This window comes from Herpailurus yagouaroundi, unplaced genomic scaffold (genome assembly GCF_014898765.1).
Source record: "Herpailurus yagouaroundi ecotype Mexico unplaced genomic scaffold, PumYag 28, whole genome shotgun sequence".
NCBI classification, from domain to species: Eukaryota; Metazoa; Chordata; class Mammalia; order Carnivora; family Felidae; genus Herpailurus; species Herpailurus yagouaroundi.
In genome coordinates this window covers 110,842,252-110,870,247 of record NW_024412376.1, presented here as the reverse complement: position 1 = coordinate 110,870,247, position 27,996 = coordinate 110,842,252, and the positions used below count along the sequence as shown (strand labels likewise).

The following is a 27,996-nucleotide window of genomic DNA, read 5'->3' as shown; positions in this document are numbered from 1 at the left end:
ATGTGCTGCTAAAGCAAGCACAAGTGATAATAAGTTGAAAAATGAATTTCTTCAAAGAAATCATTTTATGCTTAATATCATTAGTAAATTCGTATTTTCATGTTTTTTTAAACTTTTGAATTGTAAAGGACCGCTAATCCAAGGAAAACTTTTTCCCCATAATTGATATACATATCAATTTTATAATATATATATGTACATATGTGTGAAACTTTACAAGTTAAAACCTTAAATTTCATTATGTTGGAATCTTTAGGGAGGTGTGTGTGTGTGTGTGTGTGTGTGTGTGTGTGTGTCACAAAAGTAGAATCGAAAAACAGAAGATCTACCTTTTTTTTTTTTAATCTGGATAGTTTTGGGCAAGCTACAACTTCTGTGAGCCTCAGTTGTCTCATTTTTCAAATTGTAATGCTAGAACCTTTCCAAAGCATAAGCTTGTTGTAAGGAGCCAATAACATAAAATCAGTGACAAGACTTTTTAAACTATAAAACGTACACATGTTAATAGTTACTATTCAAAGTTCTCCAACAGGCAAAGGCAATTCTTGATTCCAGAAGTTATGGTCTGATTTACTTTCAGAACAAATGGAAATTGGGTATGGAAGGAAACCTTCCTGTAAGAAATACAGAATATAGCTTTGCCCTGACTTTCTCATCTTCCTTAGCAAAATGTGCAAATTTTCCTAACTGACCACATGTTTAGAGATTAGGACAAGAGAGAATATAGTTCTTTTCGTACTGTTTTAATATTGAATAAGCCGTATTTATGGTACCTAGCTTTAGGGAAAAGAAAAAAAAAAGAGCAAGAGAGAAATGGTATATCTGCCCACCACCACCTGCTATTTTTAGGTTGGATAGGAAGCCCTGTTTGGCTGCCTTTGCCCATCTCATTTGGCAACTCTTGAGCCTGCATCATTCAGAGAGATATAAGAAGCTTAAAAGGTAGAAAACTGAATTTCTTTGATTTTCCAGACGTCATTGCTGAAAAAACATTATCACCACAAAGCAGTTTGAAGGACATTAGCTGTAAGTAAAACACTAAGAGTTTTCATTTAATGAGATGGGCTTTTGCAGTACAAAAGACATTTATTTCCACCTTTTTGCCTTAATGGGGGGTGAGGAAGGGATGAACCTTCTGTCCTGATTTGATTTATATTGTCAAGAGAAATATTAATTTAGAAAAAGATGCAAATACTGTGCATGTACACACACACATATGTATTTGCTCACACATTTTTATGTGCTTTTTAGAATAAAATTCTTGGAAAAGAAAGGCAAACAATATGAATGCCAAGGAAAGAAGCACAAAAACAATCCTGGAAATGACAGACTTTAAGATTAACATACTAAAATGAATTTGAAAGCTAACTAAATGGAAGGTAAATAGAGAGATCTAATTTTCCATTTACATGAATAAAGGGACATAATATAATACCCATGGATCAGTTTTAAATGAGCATACGTGTCGGCATTTTATAGGTAATAAAATTTAATCTATTTTACCTATACTTTCTATAGTTTTTCTCTGGACTATATTGTTTTATAGTTTCTACACTAATTTTCCTTTAACTGTTAAACTTTTCTTTGATTGTTAAATTATCCTTTTCCTATAACTGAAGAATTTTATTAAATGGATTAAGAAATGTTAAGTGCTTAATGAATGTTTTCTATTATGTTGGCATTTTAAATATATGTGTAACTTTTAATAAAACTATAAGAAAATTGATTGAAAACTAGGCCTATTGCAGGCCATTTTAATTTATATAACTGCACATTTAAGATGAAATTCATTTTCTTATAGCTGTTCCAAAGTTGACTATTTTCCTCCATTTCTAAAAGAATTTGAGGAAAACTTATATTGCAAGGTTAGTCTTAGTGGTAATGTAAAACAAGTTTGCCTAGTAGGAAAAGCTGTGGATATATTGCTCTATTTAAATTTGAAATTATTATTTTTTAAAGTTTATTTATTTTGAGAGACAGTATGCACACGCACAGGGGAGGGGCAGAGGGAGAGAGAGAACCCCAAGCAGGCTCTGCACTGTCAGCACACGGCCGGTCGCAGGGCTCAAACTCAAGAACCAGAGATCATGACCTGAGCTGAAATCATGAGTTCAACGCTTAATCAACTGAACCACCACCAGGCACCCCCTAAATCTGAAATTATAAATCAGTGATATATATACATATATATATGTATCACTGATTTGTGATATATATACATATATGTATATATGTATATATATCACTGATTTATAATTTATAATTTATGTTTATTATATATATACATGTATATATGTGCACATATGTATATGTGTATATATGTGTATGTATATACATGTGTATATATATATGTATATGTATATAAAGGGGAATCAATTTACAATGGCAAATTCAAAGACGAGATTTTTTACAGGCTTGTAAAAGAAGTTGAAGGAACATTTTATTTGTAAGTTGCTTTATTGTTTGCAAAGGACTTTTACATACTTTGTCATTAAATCATCACAATAACTCTGTGAGGTAAATAGTAGTATTCCCTTTTATATATGAGAAAACTGAGGCTCACCGTGGTCCCAATTTGCATGTGACAAAGCCAGGATTTGAAGAGACTGGATCACTGGAAAGTGCTCTGTAGAAAGGATGCCTACATGATGTCTGCACCGGAAAGGATCTTATAAAAGATCTTTCTTTTCTTTTTTTTTTTTTTTTTTTTAAGTTTTTCATGTTTATTTACTTTTGAGAGAAAGAGAGAGAGACAGAGGTATGAGCAGGGGAGGGGCAGAGAGAGGGAGACGCCGAATCTGAAGCAGGCTCCAGGCTCTGAGCTGTCAGCACAGAACCCAATGCGGGGCTTGAACTCGCAGACTGTGAGATCATGACCTGAGCTGAAGTTGGATGCTTAACCAACTGAGCCACCCAGGTGCCCCTAAAAGATCTTTCAAATGATCATTTCCTTGACTTCTGTAGTTTTAGGTGGGAGGCAGCATGTTATAGTAGGAAGCACATGGGAAGACGTGTATTTACTATACCTTGGCCTTCAACAAGTAATCAGCCTCTCTGAACCTTCATTCCTCATCTGTAAAATATGAACAGTTTTTAATAATTTACAGTGTTATTGAAAAGATGAAATGAGATAGTGTAGGAGAGGACCAGGCACTTAACTGCTTCATGGTAGAGCAATTGTTAATAGGTATAAGTCCAAAGACAATAGTCCTTCCAACATAGCACAGTTGCTACATTGCCCATTAGTGCCATAACTTTGAAGGGGAGTACAGTGCTATAATCTAGTATTTTGGGTGAATGAGGAATTTGGGTGAATGAGGAATACCAGGAATCTGGTATTTGGGGTGAATGAGGAAAATGAATGGAGAATTTGTTGAAGATGTTAAAAGCAGAGAAGGGAATTGCATAGAATGGAGCCCACGGATATATACATTGATGTGGAAATCACAATTGAAAGCAATGCAGATGGGAGAAAGAACACTGCAGGAGTAAGAAATAGCTCACAACCTAGTTCAGTGGGAGGGAGAGTATGAGAATCACTTGGCTATATCCTGGACACACCATTTCAGGACGAACCATGTACCACAGAAGCCTCCAGCAATCTCTGTGGTTCAGGGAAATGGAAGTCTCAGCACTGGAGTGGAATGGCTCACATTGGACGTGGGTTTGACAGTCTGATAGATACAGGTTAAAATTTTGGCTACACGACTTTCTGATCTTGGACAAATTATTTGACATCCCATGTCTCTTGTGAAAGGAGGATGATAAGTCCTATTTGGTGAAGTTGTTTCAAAGATTGAATAAGATATACATGTAAAGTTTTTTATTTTTTGTTCTGTTTATTGCCTCCTCTGCCAACAAAAATACAAGATCTGTACAGTAGGACCTTTGTTTTGCCTTTGTACCTGTTGCATGCATATAACAGGAGACCCTCAAATATTTGTTGAAAGACTAAACAAATGAACTTACCAGTGTCTGTATATAAAAGTCCACAGGCCTCACTGAATGATGTGAAAAAATACTCCTGAGCTGCACTGACATTTATAAGATTTTTATCATGATCTATCCTTGTCTAAATTTCTGTCACATTTATTGTCCAACCAAAGGCTATTACATTTATGGTTCACTTGTGATTGATATTTAATCACATATTGTTTTATGGCATAATCTATTTTATATTTTATTTTTCTAATTGGACTGTTAAACTCATTGAGAGTGGAGAGTGGTATTTATTCATCATCATCTAGTCTGAGGCTATGCTTATAGTAACAGTAGATTGGAATAAGGATAGATGTTGTGAATTATTGGACCACATAACCAGGAATTTATACTTGATAATGGTGATCGGTTGTGATAGGATTTTGGTTGATGAAAATAAATTTTCTTCAGTGGTCTACAATGGAGAAATGGTTGTTTATCAGATGAAAGGCTGAAAGACATGTCAGTGGACATGGAAAGGTCATAAAGACTTATATGATAGTATTTGTATTCTAATCCCAGAACAGAGGGTATGTGTTGGTAGGTATTTTGAGGTATTTTTTGACAAACGTGATCTCTCTTGCTTCTGGGTCTTTGTACATGTCTTTGCCTAGAAAATTTCCCTTATCACCTCTCCTCCATTTGTTAATTCCTATTCATCTTTCAGTTTTTGGTGCAGTGTCACTTTCTCCGAGAAGCCTCTGCAGTACTAACCTAAGACTAGATTAAATGTCTCTTTTCTGGGTTCCCTTAGGACCCTATACTTTCCCCATAAAATTATATTTTAATTTTGTTTGTGCCCACTGCTAGAGGACAACTCCATGAAAATAGGAGTTGTATATGTCTTACTTAACATTGTACCCTAGCACAGTGCCTTTTACTCAGTAACTGTTGAATAAATGAATGAAAAATGACTAAAGGAAAGGGAAAAAAGCTTAAAAATAATAGCTGTCATTTATTGGATGTCTGTTAAGTGACTGAGGCTTTCTGTAAGTTAATATTTAATCCTTGTAACAATCCAGACGGGGCAATTGAGTTCAGAGAACTTACGTGGTCAAAGTGATACTACTGAAATTTGAACCAGGATCTCTCTCTCTCTCTCTTTTTTAATGTTTATTTATTTTCGAGACAGAGAGAGACAGAGCGTGAACGGGGGAGGGTCAGAGAGAGAGGGAGACACAGAATCTGAAGTAGGCTCCAGGCTCTGAGCTGTCAGCACAGAGCCCAATGCAGGGCTCAAACTTACAGACCATGAGAGCATGACCTGAGCTGAAGTCCGACGCTCAACTGACTGAGCCACCAGGATCTCTTTGGATCTAAGCCTCTCTTCTTTCCTCTTAGTGCTGCCTGTCTCATACTTTACATTTGTATAGGTTGTTACAGGGTACAAAACTTTTTTCTCCTTATGACAGTGTTGTGAAGTCAGGTATTCTCTCCTATTTCATATTTCCTAAGTGGCAAAGCCATGGTTTTCAAATGAGATATTCTGGATCTAGGTTTAATTCCCTTTCCACAATAACACAGCTGTCTTATTCTGGAGGATTCAAAGGTGTAAAGTCTTTACAAAAATGGTTAGATGATGAAAATATAAAAACTGATAAGGAGTTTTTGATTCATAAATAATAGAAACAATTTCAGGTAGATGTATTTTGGCAGGGCTGGAATAAATTCTGTATTTTCCTTGTCATTTTTTTTTTTCAAAAAGAAAAATAAGTAAAGTTGGGAGTAATTGCTATTAATATTATCAAGTTCTTCTCTTTGATGTCTGATTATTTCTTGGCCTCCTATTGCTATGAGCTCAGAATTCATAGGATCCTTACAGAAGGTACTACTGCTGATGGGACAAAATGGTGCTGTTGGGTGAATTTGATGAGCACCTTCTTCCTACAGCAGCCTCCTTCTTTGTAGCAGTTTGTTTTGCTGTTACTTTGCTTATCCCACACCCCTCAAATTGTGGCTTCTGGTAGGAGGGAGCTTAGTGGGTTTGCCCTGGAGGTCATTGACTTTGGTCACCCTTGGCCTATGACTTACTTTTGCTCTTTACTCTTCTGCCAAAATTTACTTCTTTTGAGAAGGGGAATGAGAATAGGTTAGTGGGGAGTGTTTTGGTTTTGACTGAAACAAGCAGAGACCCAGTATTAAAGGAAGCAAATCACAACACCTTCCGAGAGTGGAGAAGTATTCCATACATGCAGAGAAAAGAAAATTTAGTGTGAAAAGGAATTAAACTTTATTTTCTTAGTCCCACTAGAGTGTTTGGCAGCTGTTCCTGGACTGTAGGGCAATGCAAATGCAAAAATCTCAGAACTGAGAAAGTGTTTTTCAAAAATTTTAAACAGTACTTTTTAAAGCATTAAAAGATTATAGTTTTCTAAACCCACAGTTTACCAAAATTTTATCGTAATCTCATAACAAAATGTTAAGATTTAAATGAAGACTTTAAAACCAATTGCAAATTTGAAAATAAATTGCCCTAAAGCAAATATAATCTTAACATATATCTTCATTATCAGCTACTTTGTTGTGGCCCGTACTGTTCTGTAAATGTTTGATGAAGCCACAGTCACTATTTACTTTTTTTTGATCTCTCTGTCAGCTAAATATATTTGTGTTTCTGTTTTCCTTGTGACTTTGCATTTGTACTGTCTGGCATTGAAATTTTGCTGAATAGATTAGTTTTATTCTTTATGGGAGAGAAAGAGGAATGTGGATAACCCAGGCCCACGTAGGTTGTGCTCGAATAGAAGGATATCCCTAAAAATTGGGGTACATGTACGTTTATATATAGTAAGCTTGCAAGTTTTAAGCAAACATTTTAAAGTATGTATATATTCATCTAACCACCATTCATCAAAATAGAGAACATTTCAGTACTATGAAAGGCTCTCAGATATGCCCTCCCTTATGTTACCTATTCCTAAGGATAACCACTATTCTGATTCCCACCACTATAAATGAGTTTCATCAGGACAGCTGTTTTTAACAGTGCTTTTCCCAGAAGACATCATGAGAATTGGGAGTATGTTCAGATTCCTTGGGATGACATATCTAACAGTTGTGGGGTATCCATTGCTTCTTAAAAACAAATTCCCAAATTGTTCCACTCAATTCCACATTGGTCAGGGGACAGAATTTTCCTTTAGCTATCTATCTCTACATAGGATGTCCAAAGTCACCACATTAAGTCCCACTTTCTCTTCAAGGAACGTTTTAAGAGTATCCAGGTTGGTAAAATAGTTAATGTCCAAGGCAAAGGATCAGTGTGAGGTCCACACTAAGAATAACTCATCACTGAGTCCTTTTTGTTCCTGGAACTAAAAAGTTCCCACCCCCACTTTGAAAGGACCTCCAGTCCTGGACTCCATCCAAGTCTGTTCTCCATCTCCACTTGCCCTGATCTCAGCTTCAGGCATGTTTATTCTTCAGAAACAAACAAAAAAAAAAACAATCAAAAAAACAACTGGAAGCATACATCCGTACTTTTTCTATCTCACACTTAATCCATTGGGTTTTGGGGTCTCTGCTTCTGCTCCTGGGCTAAGGGAAGATAATTGTGATCTTGCAGATCATTCTTCAAAGGTTCTTCAAATCATCCTCAATGATTCTTCAAATCATTCTTCTTGGAGCTCACTCTTCAAAGGTTGCATATAATTCCATCATATAGATATATCCCAATTGTTCCAATATTTTGATATTTTAAATAATACCTCATAAATATCTTTGGACATATATTTTCTCACATGCATCAAATGAGATACAATCCTAGAAGGAATTTCTGAGTCGAAGATACATACACTTAAAAATTTAAGAGTACCAGATTGCTCTCAATAGAGTTGGTACCAGTTTATACTTCCATCAGCAATGTATGGATGTTTCTTTCTATACTTGCTGAAAATCTGTTGTGTGTGTGCTTTTTAATTTTGCGAAAGTTTTTGCCATGCAGAAATTTTAAATTTTTATGTATCTGAATTTATCAGTTTTTAATGATTTCCAGGTTTTGTGTTATACTTAGTAAGTAAGACCCTACCTACTTTTGCAAAATTCTTTCTCATTTCTAGTGCTTTAAGTTTAAAACTTTTACGTACCAAAAGTTTATATTAGTATAAAGGATATGACATACATTTTTTTTATAGATGACTAACCTAGTGGTTCTAAAATCATTTACTTAATAATCCATTTTTTTCTCCCAGTGATGTGCAATGCCACCTTTATACTCAATTCCCTAATATATTTATGTCTATTTCTAGACCTCCCATTATGTTTTATTCACCTGTCACTCATTCAGTGGCACCACACTATTTTATTTGTTTAAGTTTCAAAAGAAAAATAAAGTAGACTTGTTCCCCTTTTATTATTAATTTTATATTTTCAGATATAAAAATATTTCTAAAGTCTTTTGGCTTTCTTTCTTTTTGCATATGCACTTTAAATGTACTTACCTATTTTTCCAACAAAAATTCTGATGGTATTTTCATTGGGATTGTATTAAATCTATATAACTAAGTTAAGGAGAATTGCTATCTTCATGATGTTGAATCTTCCTAATCATGAGTTTGATACTAATTTTCATGTGTTCATGGTTGTTTGTACTTTTTAGTGGTGTTTTTCAAAATTTCCTTCATAGTTCTTGCACATTTTTTTGTCAAATCTATTCCTAAGTATTTGCCATCTTTTGTTTCTTATTGTAAATGGGGTTTATCTTCCTTTGTATTTTTAGACTGGTTGTTGTTTGTATTAATACATGTGAAGGCAACTAAAGTCTGTATATTAATTTTGTAACTGTTCACACTGCTGAGTTCTCTTTTGGTTGTAATTGGTTCCCTACCGCCCTGCCTTTAAGTGAAGCAATTGATAGATAATCTACAAATTGTGATATTTACCTCCTCATTTGCTATGTTTATACCTAATTTATTTTTTTTTTTTAACGTTTATTTATTTTTGAGACAGAGAGGGACAGAGCATGAACAGGGGAGGGGCAGAGAGAGAGGGAGACACAGAATCTGAAACGGGCTCCAGGCTCTGAGCTGTCAGCACAGAGCCCGACGCGGGGCTCGAACTCACGGATCGTGAGATCGTGACCTGAGCCGAAGTCGGCTGCTTAACCGACTGAGCCACCCAGGCGCCCCTATACCTAATTTCTAATGGCCAGTTTCATTGGCTATTATCTCCTCTGGAACAATGTTAGATAATAATGGTGAGAGTGGTCATCTTTGAGCTAGCATATTTGAATTTATGTAAAGTGATCCACAGGCTGTAAAATATGTTTCCTTTTTTTTTTAATATATGAAATTTATTGTCAAATTGGTTTCCATACAACACCCAGTGCTTATCCTAAAAGGTGCCCTCCTCAATACCCATCACCCACCCTCCACTCCCTCCCACCCCCATCAACCCTCAGTTTGTTCTCAGTTTTTAAGAATCTCTTATGCTTTGGCTCTCTCCCACTCTAACCTCTTTTTTTTTTTCCCCTTCCCCTCCCCCATGGGTTTCTGTTAAGTTTCTCAGGATCTACATAAGAGTGAAAACATATGGTATCTGTCTTTCTCTGTATGGCTTATTTCACTTAGCATCACACTCTCCAGTTTATCCATGTTGCTACAAAGGGCCATATTTCATTCTTTCTCATTGCCACGTAGTACTCCATTGTGTGTATAAACCACAATTTCTTTATCCATTCATCAGTTGATGGACATTTAGGCTCTTTCCATAATTTGGCTATTGTTGAGAGTGCTGCTATAAACATTGGGGTACAAGTGCCCCTATGCATCAGTACTTCTGTATCCCTTGGGTAAATTCCTAGCAGTGCTATTGCTGGGTCATAGGGTAGGTCTATTTTTAATTTTTTGAGGAAGCTCCACACTGTTTTCCAGAGTGGTTGCACCAATTTGCATTCCCACCAACAGTGCAAGAGGGTTCCCGTTTCTCCACATCCTCTCCAGCATCTATAGTCTCCTGATTTGTTCATTTTGACCACTCTGACTGGCATGAGGTGATATCTGAGTGTGGTTTTGATTTGTATTTCCCTGATGAGGAGCGACATTGAGCATCTTTTCATGTGCCTGTTGGCCATCCAGATGTCTTCTTTAGAGAAGTGTCTATTCATGTTTTCTGCCCATTTCTTCACTGGGTTATTTGCTTTTCGGGTGTGGAGTTTGGTGAGCTCTTTATAGATTTTGGATACTAGCCCTTTGTCTGATATGTCATTTGCAAATATCTTTTCCCATTCCATTGGTTGCCTTTTAGTTTTGTTGGTTGTTTCCTTTGCTGTGCAGAAGCTTTTTATCTTCATAAGGTCCCAGTTGTTCATTTTTGCTTTTAATTCCCTTGCCTTTGGGTATGTGTCAAGTAAGAAATTGCTATGGCTGAGGTCAGAGAGGTCTTTTCCTGCTTTCTCCTCTAGGGTTTTGATGGTTTCCTGTCTCACATTCAAGTCCTTTATCCATTTTGAGTTTATTTTTGTGAATGGTGTGAGAAAGTGGTCTGCTTTCAATCTTCTGCATGTTTCTGTCCAGTTCTCCCAGCACCATTTGTTAAAGAGACTGTCTTTTTTCCATTGGATGTTCTTTCCTGCTTTGTCAAAGATGAGTTGGCCATACGTTTGTGAGTCTAGTTCTGGGGTTTCTATTCAATTCCATTGGTCTGTGTGTCTGTTTTTGTGCCAAAAATATGTTTCCTTAAAACCACCACAGAGAATATGTCTTTAGAGAAGAAATGACATGAAGTCAAAATGCTTCTGAAAGGGCATCTTATATGTATCTTCCAGTTTGTTCAAATGAATCTTTTCAGTGATGCCTTCCCTGACCACCTATTTAAAACTGCATCTACTTTTCCCCAAGTCCTTCTTATTTTCTTTTTCTGGCTTATTTTTCTCCAACAACACAATTTCCTGAGCTATGTATTTCACTTATTTAATTTTATAATGTATGTTTCCCTCCACTGGAAACAATAGCAGGAATTTTTACCTTTTTTTTTTTTTTTTTTTGTTTACTGCTGTATCTTCAGCACCTAGAATAATACCTGGAACATAGTAATGCTCAACAAATACTTGATAGAAAATCCAGGAAAGGTGCTATTAGACAGATTTGCTTGCCTCCAAGTAGATGACAGTATAGGACAAGAATTTATTACCTGAAGAACTAGGTGGATTTTTGTTTTAATAATTTATTGTCATTAGCTAACATACAGTGTAGCCTTGGCTTCAGGAGTAGATTCCTGTGATTCACTTACATACAACACCCAGTGCTGATCCCAACAAGGGCCCTCCTCAATGCCCATCACCCATTTTCCCTACCCCCCAATGGGTGTGTGTGTGTATGTGTGTATGTCTGTATACACATCAGTTGATGAGCATTTAGGCTCTTTTCATACTTTGGCTGTTGTTGATAGTGCTGCTATAAACATTGAGGTTCGTGTGCCCCTGTGAATCAGCACCCCTATATCCTTTGGATAAATTCCTAGTAGTGCTATTGCTGGGTCATAGGGTAATTCTATTTTTAATTTTTTGAGGAATTTTCACACTGTTTTCCAGAGTGGCTGCATCAGTTTGCATTCCCACCAAGAGTGCATGAGTGTTCCCCTTTCTCCACATCCTCGCCAACATCTATTGATTCTTGAGTTGTTCATTTTAGCCACTCTGACCAGTGTGAGGTGGTATCTCAGTGTGGTTTTGATTTGTATTTCCCTGATGATGAGTGATGTTGAGCATCTTTTCATGTGTCTGTTGGCCGTCTGGATGTCTTCTTTGGAAATGTGTCTATTCATGTCTTCTGCCCATTTCTTCACTGGGTTATTTGTTTTTCGTGTGTGGAGTTTGGTAAGTTTTTTATAGATTTTGGATACTAACCCTTTATCTGATATGTCACTTGCAAATGTCTTCTCCCATTCCATCAGTTGCATTTTAGTTTTATTGATTGTTTACTGTGCAGAAGCTTTTTATCTTGACATGGTCCCAATAGTTCATTTTGCTTGTTTCCCTTGCCTTTGGAGAACATGTTAAGTAAGAAGTTGCTGCAACTGAGGTCAAAGAGGTTGCTGCCTGTTTTCTCCTGTAGGATTTTGATGGTTTCCTGTCTCACATTTAGGTCTTTCATCCATTTTGAATTTATTTTTGTGTATGGTGTAAGAAAGTGGTCTAGTTTCATTCTTCTGCATGTTGCTGTCCAGTTTTCCCAGCACCATTTGCTGAAGAGACTGTCTTTATTCCATTGAATATTCTTTCCTGTTTTGTTGAAGACTAGTTAGCCATACATTTGTAGGTCCATTTCTGGGTTCTTTATTCTGTTCCATAGATCTCTGTGTCTGTCTTTGTGCCATTACCATACTGTCTTGATGATTACAGCTTTCTAATAAAGCTTGAAGTATGGAATTGCAATATCTCCAGCTTTGGTTTTCTTTTTTCTTTCTTTATTTTTTTAATTTTTTTTTCAACGTTTATTTATTTTTGGGACAGAGAGAGACAGAGCATGAACGGGGGAGGGGCAGAGAGAGAGGGAGACATAGAATCGGAAACAAGCTCCAGGCTCTGAGCCATCAGCCCAGAGCCTGACGCGGGGCTCGAACTCACGGACCGCGAGATCGTGACCTGGCTGAAGTCGGACGCTTAACCGACTGCGCCACCCAGGCGCCCCTGGTTTTCTTTTTTAACATTACTTTGGCTATTTGGGATCTTTTGTGGTTGCATACAAATTTTAGGATTGTTTGTTCTAGCTCTGTGAAGAATGCTTGTGCTATTTTGATTAGGATTGCATTGAATGTGTAGATTGCTTTGGGTAGTATCGACATTACAATATTTGTTCCTCCAATCCATGAGCATGGAATATTTTCCCATTTCTGTGTGTTTTCTTCAATTTTTTTTCAGAAGTTTTCTATAATTTTCAGTGTACAGATCTTTTACCTCTGTGGTTAGGTTTATTCCTAGATATTTTATGGTTCTTGGTACGATTGTAAATGGGATTAATTCCTTGATATTTCTTTTTGTTGCTTCATTATTGGTGTATAGAAATGCAACCGATTATTGTGCATTGATTTTCTATCCTGTGACTTTGCTAAATTCATGTATCAGTTCTAGCAGTTTTTGGTGGAGTCTTTTGGGTTTTCCGTGTAGAGTATCATGACATCTGCAAAATGAAAGTTTGACTTCTTTGCCAATTTGGATGCCTTTTATTTCATTTTGTTGTCTGATTGCTGAGGCTAAGAGAACTAGATAGAATTTAAAAATGTTTTGTGACATCATCACATTTTAAATTTCTGTTACATTGTTTTTTTCTCAATAATTGTGAACAGTAAATGAGAGTCTTCATATCCCAGTGAGTCTGGGAAGATAAGGACCTAGTGGTAGTAGCTCTAAAGAGGATAGGCTGAGACTCGAGGCAGCAGGAACTCCCATTTAGCTCCTTGACTGGCATCCATTTTGAAGGACAAAATACTCTTCATCTGTTTTGTGGCAATGACCACAAAAGTATTTCACTAGAAAGAGAATTCACCAAGAAGACTTGAGCTGTACAGTGCAATCTTAATATTGCTCAAAACAGATGTTCTTTTGTGCCTAATTTACCACTAAAATTAAGCATGGTAAAAGGTCTTTGTCTTTATTTTACTAAAGCAGTGAGAGACTTCATCTCTAAAGGAGACCATTTAGGGCCAGGATGCTATGATTATTACGAGGAAGGGAGGGAGAGAGGAAGAAAGGAAGGAAGGAAAGAAGGAAGGGAGAGAGGGAAGGGAGGGAGGAGGAAAGGAAGGAAGAAAAAAAGGAAAGAAGGAAGAAAGGAAGGGAGGGAGGGAGAGAGGGAGGAAGGGAGGAAAAGTAAAAGGTTATGAGATTTAAAAAAATTAGCTGGACTTGTTGGGATGAGCACTGGGTGTTGTATGTAAACCAATTTGACAATAAATTATATTAAAAAATAAATTAAAAAAATAAACTAGCTGGTAAAATTTTGTGCAAGTTCTGTGGGAAAATTGTTCTAGTAGCCTCAATGTGGGAAAATGAGTTTCTCAGAAGTGATTGCTAAAAATACAGCAAATTTTTCTAGTGAATGATGAGGTTACTACATACTGGCACATTTGCCTGGCTCGTGCTTGGTAGTTGTTCTGAGTTCCAGATCTCAGATAGTGTCAGTGCCTTTCCTTAAAATTTGCTCACAGTGGGATGGGGATTAACCTGAACCTGGAGGACATGTAACAAGGCTCAATTCAGAAGCAAAAATTGGGCATCTGTAGCTCAGAGATGCTTTTCACGTGTGTGCTATTATTAGCACCATGATTAGGCTGAATTTAGACTAGCGTTTCTATTTCACCTGATGGGAAAATAGAAGGTTACTGAATTTAGACTGAAGGAAATCATGAATGTCACCCTGCTATTAACAATGTTTTCAGATAAAAAATTGCAGGAGTCACATGTTATGATCTTGAAGTAGGTTTCAAAGCAGTCTGTTGTTCATCAGGACTAGTCTGTTCCTTCCTTGGCATTGTGGTTCCTGTAATGTATTCCTTTCCTTCCTTCCACTTGATCCCAGATAGAAATAAAGGACTGACTTTTTCAGTGGGGTAGAGGAAGGGAAATCTCATCTTCTGTCTCTCATTTCAATCAGAGACAGGAAAAAAAGACCACTGTGCTCCATAAGGTACTTCATGATCTCCAACTTCACTTCTTACTACCTTCCTCCTTGCTCACTTTGCAGCTGACTGGCCTCAGCTGTTCCTTGAATCGGTCAAGTACACTCTTATCCCAGAGACCTTGCCCTTGCGGATCGCCTTTGCTTAGGGTACTTGTCCCCTGGATCTATTCACATAGGCTGTCTCCAGCAGTTCTTCAGGTCTGTGCTCAAATATCATCATATTAGAGGTGCCTGGGTGGCTCAGTCAGTTGAGCAGAGGGCTCTTGGTTTTGGCTCAGGTCATGATCCTGTGGTTTGTGAGTGTGAGCTCTGTGACGGGCTCCCCACTGACACCGCAGAGCCTCCTTCTGATTCTTTCTCCCTATCTCTGCCCCTCCCCTGTGCACTCCCTCTCTAAAATAAATAAACTAAAAAACAAAAATCATCATATTAAGCAGACATCATCTGACTAACGTATCTACTAACATCCCCTTCCTGTTTCCCACTATTCCCTTTTACCGGCTTCATGTTTGCTAATTGTTTCTTTTTTTTTTTTTTTTTTTAATTTTTTTTTCAACGTTTATTTATTTTTGGGACAGAGAGAGACAGAGCATGAACGGGGGAGGGGCAGAGAGAGAGGGAGACACAGAATCGGAAACAGGCTCCAGGCTCTGAGCCATCAGCCCAGAGCCCGACGCGGGGCTCGAACTCCTGGACCGCGAGATCGTGACCTGGCTGAAGTCGGACGCTTAACCGACTGCGCCACCCAGGCGCCCCATGTTTGCTAATTGTTTCTATCCCACCTGTCAAATTATATATTTGTTTATAGTCTATCTTCTTTCACTAGAATGTAAACTCCAGGAGGGCAGGGGCTTGTTGTGTTTGCCGCAGTGTTCTCAGTGCTTAGAATAGCATCTAGAAAATGGAGCAGATGCCTGATAAATATTGTTTGAATGGATAAAAGAATCTGCTTTTTCTCCTTGGCACTTCAACGTATAGGTTTTTTTTCCCCCCTGTAATATACTTAACTCTTCTGTGGCACATAAGAATGCGTTTGTCATTTAGCATTAGTAGTTATTTATATTTATATTTATTGATTTTAAAGATTTTATTTTTAAGTAATCTCTACACCCAGTGTGGGGCTCAAACTCACAACCCTGAGATCAAGAGTTGCATGCTCCACCAACTGAGCCAGCCAGGTGCCCCAGTAGTTATTTATTTTTATAAAATGTTTTATAAGAGTGAATTTTTTTTTTCAACGTTTATTTATTTTTGGGACAGAGAGAGACAGAGCATGAACGGGGGAGGGGCAGAGAGAGAGGGAGACACAGAATCGGAAACAGGCTCCAGGCTCTGAGCCATCAGGCCAGAGCCTGACGCGGGCTCGAACTCACAGACCGTGAGATCATGACCTGGCTGAAGTCGGACGCTTAACCGAGTGCGCCACCCAGGCGCCCCAAGAGTGAACTTAAAAAAAATTAAATATAACAGCGTATGGTGAAAGTTCTGTATGAAGTTGGTTAATGAAAATTGGTCCTGGACTTTTCAGGGTATATACTTTTAATTTTGGTTTCTATCTTTTTTTACTCCTCATACTCTGTTAGCTAGACAAAGATAAGGATCAAAATAATATACATACTTGGGGCGCCTGGGTGGCTCACTTGGTTAAGTGCTGACTTCAGCTCAGGTCATGATCTTGCAGATTGTGAGTTCAAGTCCTGTGTCGGGCTCTCTGCTGACAGCTCAGAGCCTGGAGCCTACTTCGGATTCTGTGCACCTCCCCTGCTGGTGCTCTGTCTCTCTCTGTCTCCAAAAAATGAATAAACATTAAAAAAAAATAAGATATATACTCAACTTTTCATTATCCACCCTAATGAGCAAGCTACTTGCTGGAACTGTTTTGCTTGTGTTTGTTTTTATACTTTCCTTGAGTTAAAGAGGATCAATGTTTTGGTTGGGAAAGTTTGGTTATGGGGGGGAAAGTAAATAAGAAAAAAAATGGGCTTTGTAGCAGATGGTTTTGTTATTTTCTGTTTGGCTTAATGATGCCTAAGAATTTGAAAGCAAGATTTGCTAAGGATCATCCTTCTCTTATTTTTTTCTCATACTGCATTCCCTTGGTGTCTTCCAAAAAAAAAAAAAAAAGATAATTAAGAGTTTTCTATACAATAACAGACAAAAGAATTACTATCCTGCAAATATGCTTAATGACTAAATATACATTATTTAGAAAAATCGGTACAAGCATATTTATGTTAACCAAGTATAAGTCTCAGGAAAATGCATGTTCAGATAGACTAGGACTTCTTTTCATCCCATTATTTGGAAAATCTTGGTAAGAAAAGATAAGATTCTATAAGAAACTAGAGAAACTAGGGGCGCCTGGGTGGCTCAGTCAGTTAAGTGTCCAACTTCTGCTCAGGGCATGGTCTTACGGTTCGTGGGTTCAAGCCCCGCATTGGGCTCTGTGCTATCTGTATATGTATATGTATATGTATATGTATATCTATATCTATATCTATATATCATCTATATCTGTATCTATATACAGAGAGAGAGAGAGAGAGACAGCACGAGTGGGGGAGGGGCAGAAAGAGAGGGAGACGTGGAATCCCAGGCAGGCTTCAGGCTCTGAGCTGTTAGCACAGAGCCTAATGTGGGGCTTGAACTCACAAGCCGTAAGATCATGACCTGATCCAAAGTCAGACGCTTAACCGACTGAGCCACCCAGGCATCCCTGTCCACTCATATTTAGAAGAGAGTTATAGATGACGAGAAGCTCGCAGGCTTGTATTCTGGTTGGTTTTAGCATACAATAATTGGACAGTGACCCAGCTCTTCTTTTAGGGAGCTCAGGAATGCCACCTGCTGTAGTTTTTTCAGAGAATTCTCCAACCTCTCGCAGAGACAACTAACTGTCAGCATCTGGAAGCTGAATGGAGGGAGGGGTCCTGGGTTCCACAATTCAGCATGTAGATTTTCATTTAATACCCTCTATTTCAAACTGACCCTCATCCCTGACCATAGCTGAGACACACTCTTTCAATATCTCAAGTTAGTAAATCTGTCTTCAGTCAAGGAGTTCCCTGATTATATGGGTTGGGGAAGGGCATTGGGCTCTAACTTTCTAATAAAGACTCAGTTAATCTTTCTGTTTCAGCCACACTGAGGGACAAATACAAGATCAGTGGGGCATAAACTTGTAAAATTTAGGGACTCTCCTTTAAAAAAAAAAGAATGCAAAACTCGTTACTGGGCTTTGGTAGAGCCTGCGTAAAAGAGTAAAACTTGATTGACTTCACTGCTCACGTTTGCTTTCACAGGTGCCAGAGCCTTCAATTTTGCAGTGTTCTGGGTGGGGAGCTGAATGAATTCTGGGCGCTACTTAAATCTCTGCTCAGCCAAATCAGTTTCACTTGTCTGGGTGCTTTCTACCGCCAGTTATTCTGTTACCATCTCTTCATTTCCTATTATTTTTCTGTTGTCTTTTGTGTGTGTGAGTTTTTAGGAGGCAGTAAAGAAAAATGAGAGTGTTAAATTTGTCAAGTCTAACCAGGGCTTCTGTAAACTCATGGTAGAGTTGGAAGAAATCTCAGAAACCATCTAGTTCAGGGGCGCTTAATCTGGATTTTAAGGTTTGTGAATTTCTCCTTTCCAAATTACATGCAAAATTGTATTTGGATGCATTTGTGTTTATTTTTTTGGTGGGGGAGTGGGTATCTATAGCTTTTATCAGATTCTCAAAAAGTTTGTATCCCTTTGATATTCACAGTTGGGGAAACTGTGGTTAAAAGGGATGAATGAAGGTCATACATCTTGTTGATGCTGTGTATCTGACTATAGAAAAGCCTTGATTCTTAGTAGAGAGGTCACCTAAGGGAAGAGGTTTTTTTTTTTTTTTCAGTGTTTATTTATTTTTGGGACAGAGAGAGACAGAGCATGAACGGGGGAGGGGCAGAGAGAGAGGGAGACACAGAATCGGAAACAGGCTCCAGGCTCTGAGCCATCAGCCCAGAGCCCGACGCGGGGCTCGAACTCACGGACCGCGAGATCGTGACCTGGCTGAAGTCGGACGCTTAACCGACTGTGCCACCCAGGCGCCCCAAGGGAAGAGTTTTTCAAACTATGAACTCTCTGACTCTGGTTTTCCTCGGTACACTCTAGTCCTCTCTCAGGTGTATAAATACGGACATGTGCAAGATCTTTGCTCTTGCCTAATTAAATGCCTTCTCCCTTGTTTAATGATAGTTTTGTCTTCCCTTGTGAGGAAGTGTCATTTTTCTTGATGGAACGATGTCCATGTTTGGAAATAAAGTAGGGGGATCTCAGCTTGCACCCTAACTGTGTTTGTTCCAGGTTTGGCCATTCTGGGAGGTCTTTGTCTCAGGATCTCCTGAATTCACAGGGCCTCTACGAGCCCACCTACATGGCAACCTGAGCAGCCTGCTCAGCAGTGACTCATCCTAAAGGGATAAGAGCTACAGGCAGCCTTGTGTTGGGAGGGGTAATTTGGGGGCATATCAAGGCATTCTTCATTCAGCTCATGCTCTGTCCAGTTCCCACGGATCCTTGTCTGAATGCTAGGGAGAACCTGCAAGTAAAATCTCAAAGGGATATTTTCGTGAAAACCTCGGGAACACTGGAAGAAAGCATTGCTGCTTTAGGATTGTATTACACTTTTTAAAATTATTTTTTATTTTTTTAATGCTTATTTATTTTTTTTTAAATTTTTTTTAACGTTTATTTATTTTTGAGACAGAGAGAGAGCATGAACAGGGGAGGGTCAAAGAGAGGGAGACACAGAATCGGAAACAGGCTCCAGGCTCCGAGCTGTCAGCACAGAGCCCGACGTGGGGCTTGAACTCACGGACTGTGAGATCACGACCTGAGCCGAAGTCGGCCGCCCAACCGACTGAGCCACCCAGGCGCCCCAATGCTTATTTATTCTTGAGAGAGAGGGGGACAGAGCGGGGGAGGGGCAGAGAGAGAGGGAGACACAGAATCCGAAACAGGGTCCAGGCTCTGAACTGTCAGCACAGAGCCCGACGCGGGGCTCAAACTCACGAACAGTGGGATCATGACCTGAGCCAAAGTCGGACGCTTAACCAGCCAACTAAGCCACCCAGGTGTCCCGATTATATTACACTTTAAAACTGAAATCATGAAAAGTTATTCCCTGCTTTGGTGGAATTGTGACATAATGTTTATTTTTCAACAACTTCAGGGTATCCCTATGGCAAGGGTGAGAGTCTCAGAGGGCTTGGCAGTCATCTTAGGGAACCAGGAAAGCAGGAAAACAGTGTTTGTTGTTTGGTAGCTGAGAGAATTGTGATCATTGTTGCTTACAAGATCCTCCTGGGGAAAAGAGGGGACATTTGGGGTGTTAAAAGTTTAGGCATTTCCACTGCAAGCCTCTTATTTGGTTGAGACAGGGGAGACATGAGACACAAGCAATGTGGTAGGATACCTATAATAAAGGAAAGGGATATGTCTCTTTGTGCTTTGAATTTCAGGTATGCTATTTCTTTGAAAAATCCCTAGTCAGAATGATCTCCAATTATCACTGAACCGTCAAGTCCTAAGATGATAGGATTCAAATTTCACCAAAAAGGGAGTTCTTCAATTTGCATATGGATCGTATTCCACAGAGGGAAGGCTGACAAGACATCATGTGGCGCTTTCTGGAGGCAGACTCCTCTGTGGGCCCTCTAAGTCTGCAGTGGAGTCAGTGAGAAGGTGTAAGGTGTGAGAACTGTGGGGCTGTGTCCTTCACAACATATAAATGCTGACCGTCGGCTCTCCTGCCTCTACGATGCCAACATCGACCCTCTCTGGGAGGATTAATGTATTGATCGGCCCTCGGGATGGCGGTGACCTCCCCAGTGGGAGAAGTCTGGCTAATCCCTTAGTTTCTCTGACAGCAGGTCCGGAAGGATCCTGTTGCCAGGAATCGAAGGTAGTTGTTACCTTGACAGCAGGACGCAGCATGCTTGCGTCTCTCCTGGCCCCCATGTGATCCTTCTCTGTGACGCCTGTGTGTTTATACCTGTGCAAGACTCAGGAAGGTAGACACAGCCCACGTGTGTCCCATATGCCCTTTTGGGGAGGCTGGGCCCACTGGGGTCAGCTTGCACTCTCCCTTTGCTGCTCTCTCAGTCATCAACAGATGGGACCAGTTAGCCAGAGGGGGATCTCTCAGGGAAGACAGCATGATTCCTGATATGGGCAAAGTGCTGGGTGAGTAAGTGTACCTACACTTTCAATAAACCAACTGGCTAAAATGCATCTCAGCATAGAGCACACGTAGGAGGATGACCATCTTCCCTTTCTGAGTGGCCATACGGTTGCTGGACAGTTCTCAGCATCGCATCAAACGGTCTCAGGTGTCTGCCCCACCCCTGTCTTTCTCACTTTGATTATTGTTTCTTCCTCATATATCCGAATGCTTTATACATTGCAGACATCTTGTGCTGTGGGCTTATGAGTGTTTGGGGGGTGACTTACGGGGCATTTTTAGATTTACGTTTGTCTGTGTGGTCACGATTATTGCTCTTTTCACCTGGATTTAATACACTTAGTTGCTCCTGCTGTAGGGATGCTGTCCCCTCTCATCTCATACCTCAGGTTTCAGACTAAATTCCAGCCTTTACAAAAAGTTCCATTTCAAACAGGCTCCAGTATTCTCACTGTGTGTAATTGAAGAGATTGTCACCAGGACATATTCATAAGTGGATACATTTGATCACTTGCAGTTTTTTTCTCCCTCTCCTCCCCCTTCCCGTTCCTTCTTTTTTTAACCAAAATCATCTTAGAAGATTCCATGCCTTAGAGGGATGCAAAAACATTAGGCCAAATCATCTAATTCAGACTTGGGTTTTATTTTATTGTGGGCTTTTGGTCTGAAGCACAGTGTTTCATCAACATGCCGTCCTTTGCAGCAGCCAGTTCCGGTGCCTTGGACATCTCCGCATTTCCCACCCTGGGAGCACAAAAGCATTCACATCTCGATCGTCCTGCACCCCTCCGCCCCACCTACTCATTAGGGTTCCTGTGGAATTCTCCTCCTCCAGGGACTTGTGGAAATTTGCCCACAAGATGCTTTTCACTTGTCCACACAGAGTCCGGGCTAGCCTAGGGCTTCCCAAGCTGGGCCGCCACAGCTGCAAAAGTGGCACTGTGCTGTTGCCACTGCAGTCCGGCTGCAGAGCCCAGTGAAAGGCTGGGTGCTGCGGCCTCACTGCAGCCAGCATGCCACCACACTGCCGTCGCTGCCTTGGTGCGGCTCTGGTCTCCGGCACCTCAGCCAATGGTGCTTCTGCGAAGTGAGGACAAGAATACTTCCTCGCTGCTCATTACAGTGAGGACGAAGCGTTCTAGAACGGGCTTGGTTAAGCACAGTGAGTTAGATACATAGTGTTTTCTTCTGAGTTGAACTGAACTGCTTCTGCTACAGCCAGAACTTCCACCTGGAACTAATCTAGTTCCAACTAGCTGATGTTGCAGCTGCCTTTGAGCCCGGTAAGCGGGGACTTTGCTACCACCAGCACCTTCTCATTTGGGATCCCTGCTAATATCTTGGCCAATTTTGTTCCCAAGAATGAAAAATAAAGTGTTTCTTTCATCAGGTGTGGGAGCGGTGGGAAGTCTTGTGCCGCAAAGTTTCTAAGTTGTGAGCTGTTAATAATTCATGACGTGCGGGGCGCGAACATGGTGCAGGAATGCCTGAATCCACCAGGGTTCTGCCAGCAGCTGTTGAATTCACTACCCTCCAACCCTTAGGTCCGTTTGCTGAATTTACTGCAGCAGACACCTTGCTCCCTTTGGTAAATTTTCTGTTGTGTCTCATTCTATCTTACTTTATTTGAGGTTCCCCCGTGAATCAGACATAGTTGTATACTTGTAAAACCTAATTGTGGTCATGATTTAATTATTTTCCCAAGAGGATCCCAAGTCTGGTAATCCAGTTTATGCCAATAGTTTGTGTCTGTAAAAAGGATGAAGGGTGGTGGGATCTTCTTATTCTCCCTAACTTGGATGTTATCTAAGTCTCCTCTCCAGCCCAGCAAAGGCCCCACATCTGCAACCAGCTATAATTCAAGTTTCAAACATTCTATTTACATATAGCTCCCCCACTAAGACACTATATTCTCTCATCTTCCCTTTTTTTTTTAAATGATAAACTATTTCAAACATTCAGAAAACTATGCTGAAAGAACAAACTATTTCAAACATTCAGGAATCTATAGAAACGAACACAACAAATACCATGTAGCCACCTCCCACATTTAATGAATGTGAACATTTTGCCATCTTTACTTCAGATATTTTTAAATAAATACAACATTACAGAAATAGTCAAGGTCCTCTACTCACTTCTTCCTAGCCCATAACTCTCTAATTCTCCCAGAAGTTAGCATTCCTATTTTTTTTCCCATCAGTGTTTTATGCATTTTGTTTATGTGTGTGTATCCATATCAATACATAATATTATTTCATGGGTTTAAAAATTAAGATTTTGATATTGTTCAGTAAATAACAATATCCAACTTGATATCTTCAAACTAGATTTTTCAGATTTTTTTCCATGTTGATACATTAGACATAATTCATTTGTTTTAACTATTATAGAGATTATCTTTGAGAATATACGCAACTGGATATATACATCTCTCAATGGGTAGGCCATATGGCTACTTTGAAGAAGTCCCCTTTTTTCCCATTCTTCCAACTTGTGCCTTATTATCTCTAAAATTTCCTTATTACTTCTGATTTTGATTATTGGTTTAGTTCTAGATGCCTTCTTACCATATTTGGTAAGTGTTGGAGGAAGTAAATTGATATCTGAATTAGAGATGTGGCTCTGAAATGATTTAAAGATGCTCCAAGGGGAGCAACTGGCTGACTCAGCCGGTAGAACATATGACTCTTGATCTTGGGGTCATGAGATTGAGCCCCACATTGGGTATAGAAATTACATAAAAACAAAAAAAAGTAAGGATGCTCTAAAGGTTTATATGAGATTGATCCAGATGCTGTAAGTGGGATAACGGGAGCATTGGGCTCAGGGTAAAACAGTATGAGCTTGAATTGTAGCCCACTCTTTTCTGGTTGTGTGATTTTGGCAGTTCTCTCTAAGCCTCTAAAAACTCTCTAAACCTCAAATCGTAGGTAGTTTATCAAGTTGTTTTGGGTATTAAATAAAATAATTCACATAAGGCTTGTGGCGTAGTGCTTGGCACAGAGTAAGTCTTCAGTTCATCTTCATTATGAGTAATGGTTATTAGATTACTTGAATGCAAATACCTCCATTTTGATAGTGGGGTCTACAGATAATTACTCTGCCTCTTGGCTAGAGCTGTCTGCTTATGTGTGTTTTCAGAGAGGGATGTGGAGGGAGTAATTGAACAGCTCTTATAACCTTAAGCTTATACATGGAAGATCCCCCAACTCATGCTTCAAAGGCAAGATAGACTTTTGGATGTGTTGAGAATTCTGTATTAACTCAAGGGAATTGTTCAATATCCTAACATCTAAGAGCATTATCAATAATGAGATAGAAATACTGTGTTGAAATATATTCTACAAAGTAACTTCAATAATTCTGCTACATTAAATACAATTTAAAATAATCTTTTCATATGTATGCTTTAACTTATTGGAGACCTCCATGCACCTATTCAACTTTCCATTTAAGCCCACCTCTAAATGAAAATGTTTATTAGAAAATAAACATACATATATGCACATAAAAGTGGTGACAAGCCATCAGATCGAGGGGAAAACTTTGTACCTTAAGGGATTTCTGTGACTCTGTCTTCAGTCTCAGACAGCCTATGTTGTGTAACTGTTCCTTGAAGGCATTATTCATCTAAATGTACACAAATTCTATTAAGGAGATAAGGTTTGTTCTTTGCTGGGAAAAATGCTAAGGCTAAAGGTAGAATGAGAACCTCTTCAGAGTGGTTGTATCTTCCAAAGTCACAAATAATTAGTAGGGGTTACTCAGAGTTTGGTTATTTCAAATGGCTCTAATAAGACAAAACAGTGACTGTGATGAATGTAGCCAGAGACACAGATAGAAGTGGTCAAATAGGGGTGTTGAACACAAGGAAGATTCACACAGAAGGCTCTTCATTAACGCCCTAATCCTGGTGATAAACTGAGGGAGCTGTTGGTTTTCCAAGCAGCCAGTGATGCGTAATGGCCCTCTCTCAGTCTGACTTCTTCTCTTTATTCTGTGGGCATTCTGAAAATGTCAGTTCTTTAAAAGGGCCAGAAAATACAGAGATATGGGTGTTGGAAATATTGCATGTCTCTGTTGAGACCTGGCTCCTAATACTAGTTTTGTACCCATTTTCGAAAACTGCATGCATAATGCAAAGACTTTTCTCTCCCAAATATAATAATGTCTGTACTAATAGCAGAGATAGCATGAAAAAAAATTTAAGTTTATTTATTTATTTTTGAGAGAGAGAGAAGGAGGGACAGCGAGGGGGAGAGAAAGAATCCCAAGCAGGCTCAATGCCATTAGTGCAGAGCCCAATGCGGGGCTCCAACTCACCAACTGTGAGATCATGACCTGAGCCAAAATCAAGCTTAACCGACTGAGCCACCCAGGCACCCCCAACATGATTTTTTTTTTACTGCATTTGTACAGTAACTATTAAATCTTTGGGGACTATGTATAGGCTATATGTAAACTACTTAGTAAGGCAATATAGAGATGATTTTCATTAAAAGATACAAGATATTTTCATCATATAAACAGGAATGGGATGTCTCTTAAGATTATCTGGACACAATTTCTATACTTTGACTCACTGTAAATATGAATTTTTCATAGAGAATTCAAATTCTTAGGATTGATGAAATTCAATAGATTTTATTTTTATGTATTTCAATAGCATTTCATTTTTCCTAAATTTCTTTCTTTCTTTTTTTTTTTTGAGAGAGAGAGGGTGCAAGTGACTGAGGGGCAGAGAAAAGGAGAGAGGGGGAGAGAGAGAGAGAAATGGGGCTCACCTAAAGTGGGGTTCCAGCTCACCTGATGTAGGACTCAAACTCACAAACAGTGAGATCATGACCAGAGCCAAAGTCAGATGCTTAACTGACTGAGCCACCCAGGTGCCACACCCCCTACATTTCTTATAGGGACTTTTTCATTTTAATTAACATCTTAACATGAATATTTGTATTTATATACTTCAAATCTCAGTAAGAGATTAGGAGCAGAAAGCCTTACAGAAGTTCCTGCAGTTTTGCTTAGACAAATTTCCTTTATTTTCAAGGAAGAAATAATTGATTTTCAGTATTCTGCCAATTAATGGAGATTTGCACATCATATTACTTCAGCAATACCTCTCTGCATATTACCTGCAGAAATCTAAAAATAGAATGCCAAAAATAGAACCTGAAAGAGGGTCAAGAAGAGGAGAAATGAAGAGATTCTTATATTGATTTAGGTATCATGAGTTCTTATACTCTCAATGAAAAATTTTGTATTATTTGAGATTCATCAAATAACTTATTTTTTTTCTTACAGACACTCATACCTGCTTCATAACTGCAGCTGGCTGTAAACCTGAACACTGATGCTTGACCTATTGTAAGTCAGAAAGTTATATGTGGATAAAAGCGGCTTTGCATTTTAACCTCTTTCCTATCTTTACTTAAAAAAAAAAAAAGAAATTTAACTCATAAATGGGTAGAGGCATAAAAGCCTTTTTGTGTCTGTAAGCAAATGTCTGACCTTGTTCTGAATTGATAAACTACATAGGCCTAGCTTTACTACTTCAAACTCCCAGAATTCCTGTAGTGGTGCTGGTGGATAGTCAATAAATCATTGCTATTGTTGTTGATGATGAATATAGGTAATAAAAGAGTGTGGAGATGCATTTTTTCCTGTTGTGGCTTGATATAAAAAAATTTCCTTTTCAAACCATTGTAAGGAGATATCTGTTATTTGTAAGTCTAACCACAGTGGGTCATTTATGCATCCTCTTATAATTTAATCTGGATACAATAGTTTTATGTTCACGTGGAAACAAATCAGAGAGAAGTGATAAGACTGCATTTGGAATTACTGGCAACTTTAAATGTTAAAAAAAATGTAGTCACAAAGGCAAGAGAACAAAAGGCCTCCTCCTGGCTGATTAGATGATTTAACCAGCAGTTGGTGCTGGCACCTAAAAGCCAGCCAGACTGTTTAAAAAAAAAAAAAAAAAAAAAAGATCTCAGGGGCTGATCACTCTGTCCTCTTGGGAAAAAAGATCTAAAGTGTGCCCTTCATTATACCTTTCTGTACACAGATTTCCCTTATGAATTTCTAATTGGAAGAAAAATATGAGGATATGGCATTGTAAGAGAAGCCAAGAGTGGACACGGTAATGAAATGTAGTGCCCCTTCTGCAAGGGAGTTTTGTCTTTTGCAATTTGGGCGGCAGAGTCTCAAGTCTTGTATTATCAGGGTGTCTCCTCCTGTCTTCATCTAAGCATCCATGACTCACAGGTTGATGCTCGCAGGGAAAGACCCAGGAAACATGGGTTGGAAAAGTAGTCACATTTATTGTAAGGAGACTTTGCAGTGTCAAGCAGCACGTGCAAGATCTTTCTCTGAATCTTTAGCAGCACAAGTCTGTTTTTGGCATTACACATGCTACATGGGGCTTGTGCTTATTGCGATACAGGAAAACAAACACTTTCAAGAGGATTTACAGTCAGCTCTACCATTTCATAATATTTAAGGCTGCAGTATTTTCATAGATGATGCAAATCTGTTCGTGTGTTTTATGAGCTATGTAAGTCTCAGCCTTTAGTACCTGGAAGGATATGTGGTCAGAGGAAGCTCTAAGAGTGTTTTCTAACAAATTCCCCATATGCTAATAGGGAGTGTTAACCACACACAGTGAGGTTAATGGAGTTCTTTATTTTCTGCTTCTAATTTTTTTTTGCACTTTTTTTTTTTTTTTTTTTGATTACAAGAAACTGGATGTTTGTGCACATGTTCAGCTCATGTGCTGGTCTTCATTCTTTCAGGGTAAGAAAGGTCTCTTTTTTCTCCTGCGGTCTTCAATGAAGTCCCCAGAGTCAAGTCCTACATTTTCTAGCCTAAAATTGTTTACTTTTATTTTATATATACACCATCAGTTTTCAACAGATGAGCTAAAAGTTAGGCAATTGAGGGTTTGGGTTTTTTGTGGGTTTTTTTTTTTTTTTTTTTTTTGTAACCTATGGAATTGGACATATTTCAAGTTGTTGACCAGTAATACCATATGTGTTAGTTTCACACACTGTATAATATGGCTTTCTTTCAGATCAGCATAATATTTTCAGAATAGCCTTCTGAGCCTAACTATGTTAAGAAAGGTTTCCAAACTTCACAGTGAGCTTTTGGGGTCTGGAAAACTTGAATCTCTTTCCTACT

At 38.9% G+C, this 27,996-nt stretch overlaps 1 long non-coding RNA gene across 1 annotated transcript; it reads left to right on the top strand.

The window, feature by feature from the left end:
• Positions 1-240: 240 nt before the first annotated feature.
• On the top strand, positions 241-26,802 carry LOC121034651 (uncharacterized). Its single transcript, XR_005792545.1, has 2 exons — positions 241-1,026; positions 26,116-26,802. It is a non-coding gene; the product is annotated as an uncharacterized LOC121034651 (long non-coding RNA).
• Positions 26,803-27,996: the final 1,194 nt, after the last annotated feature.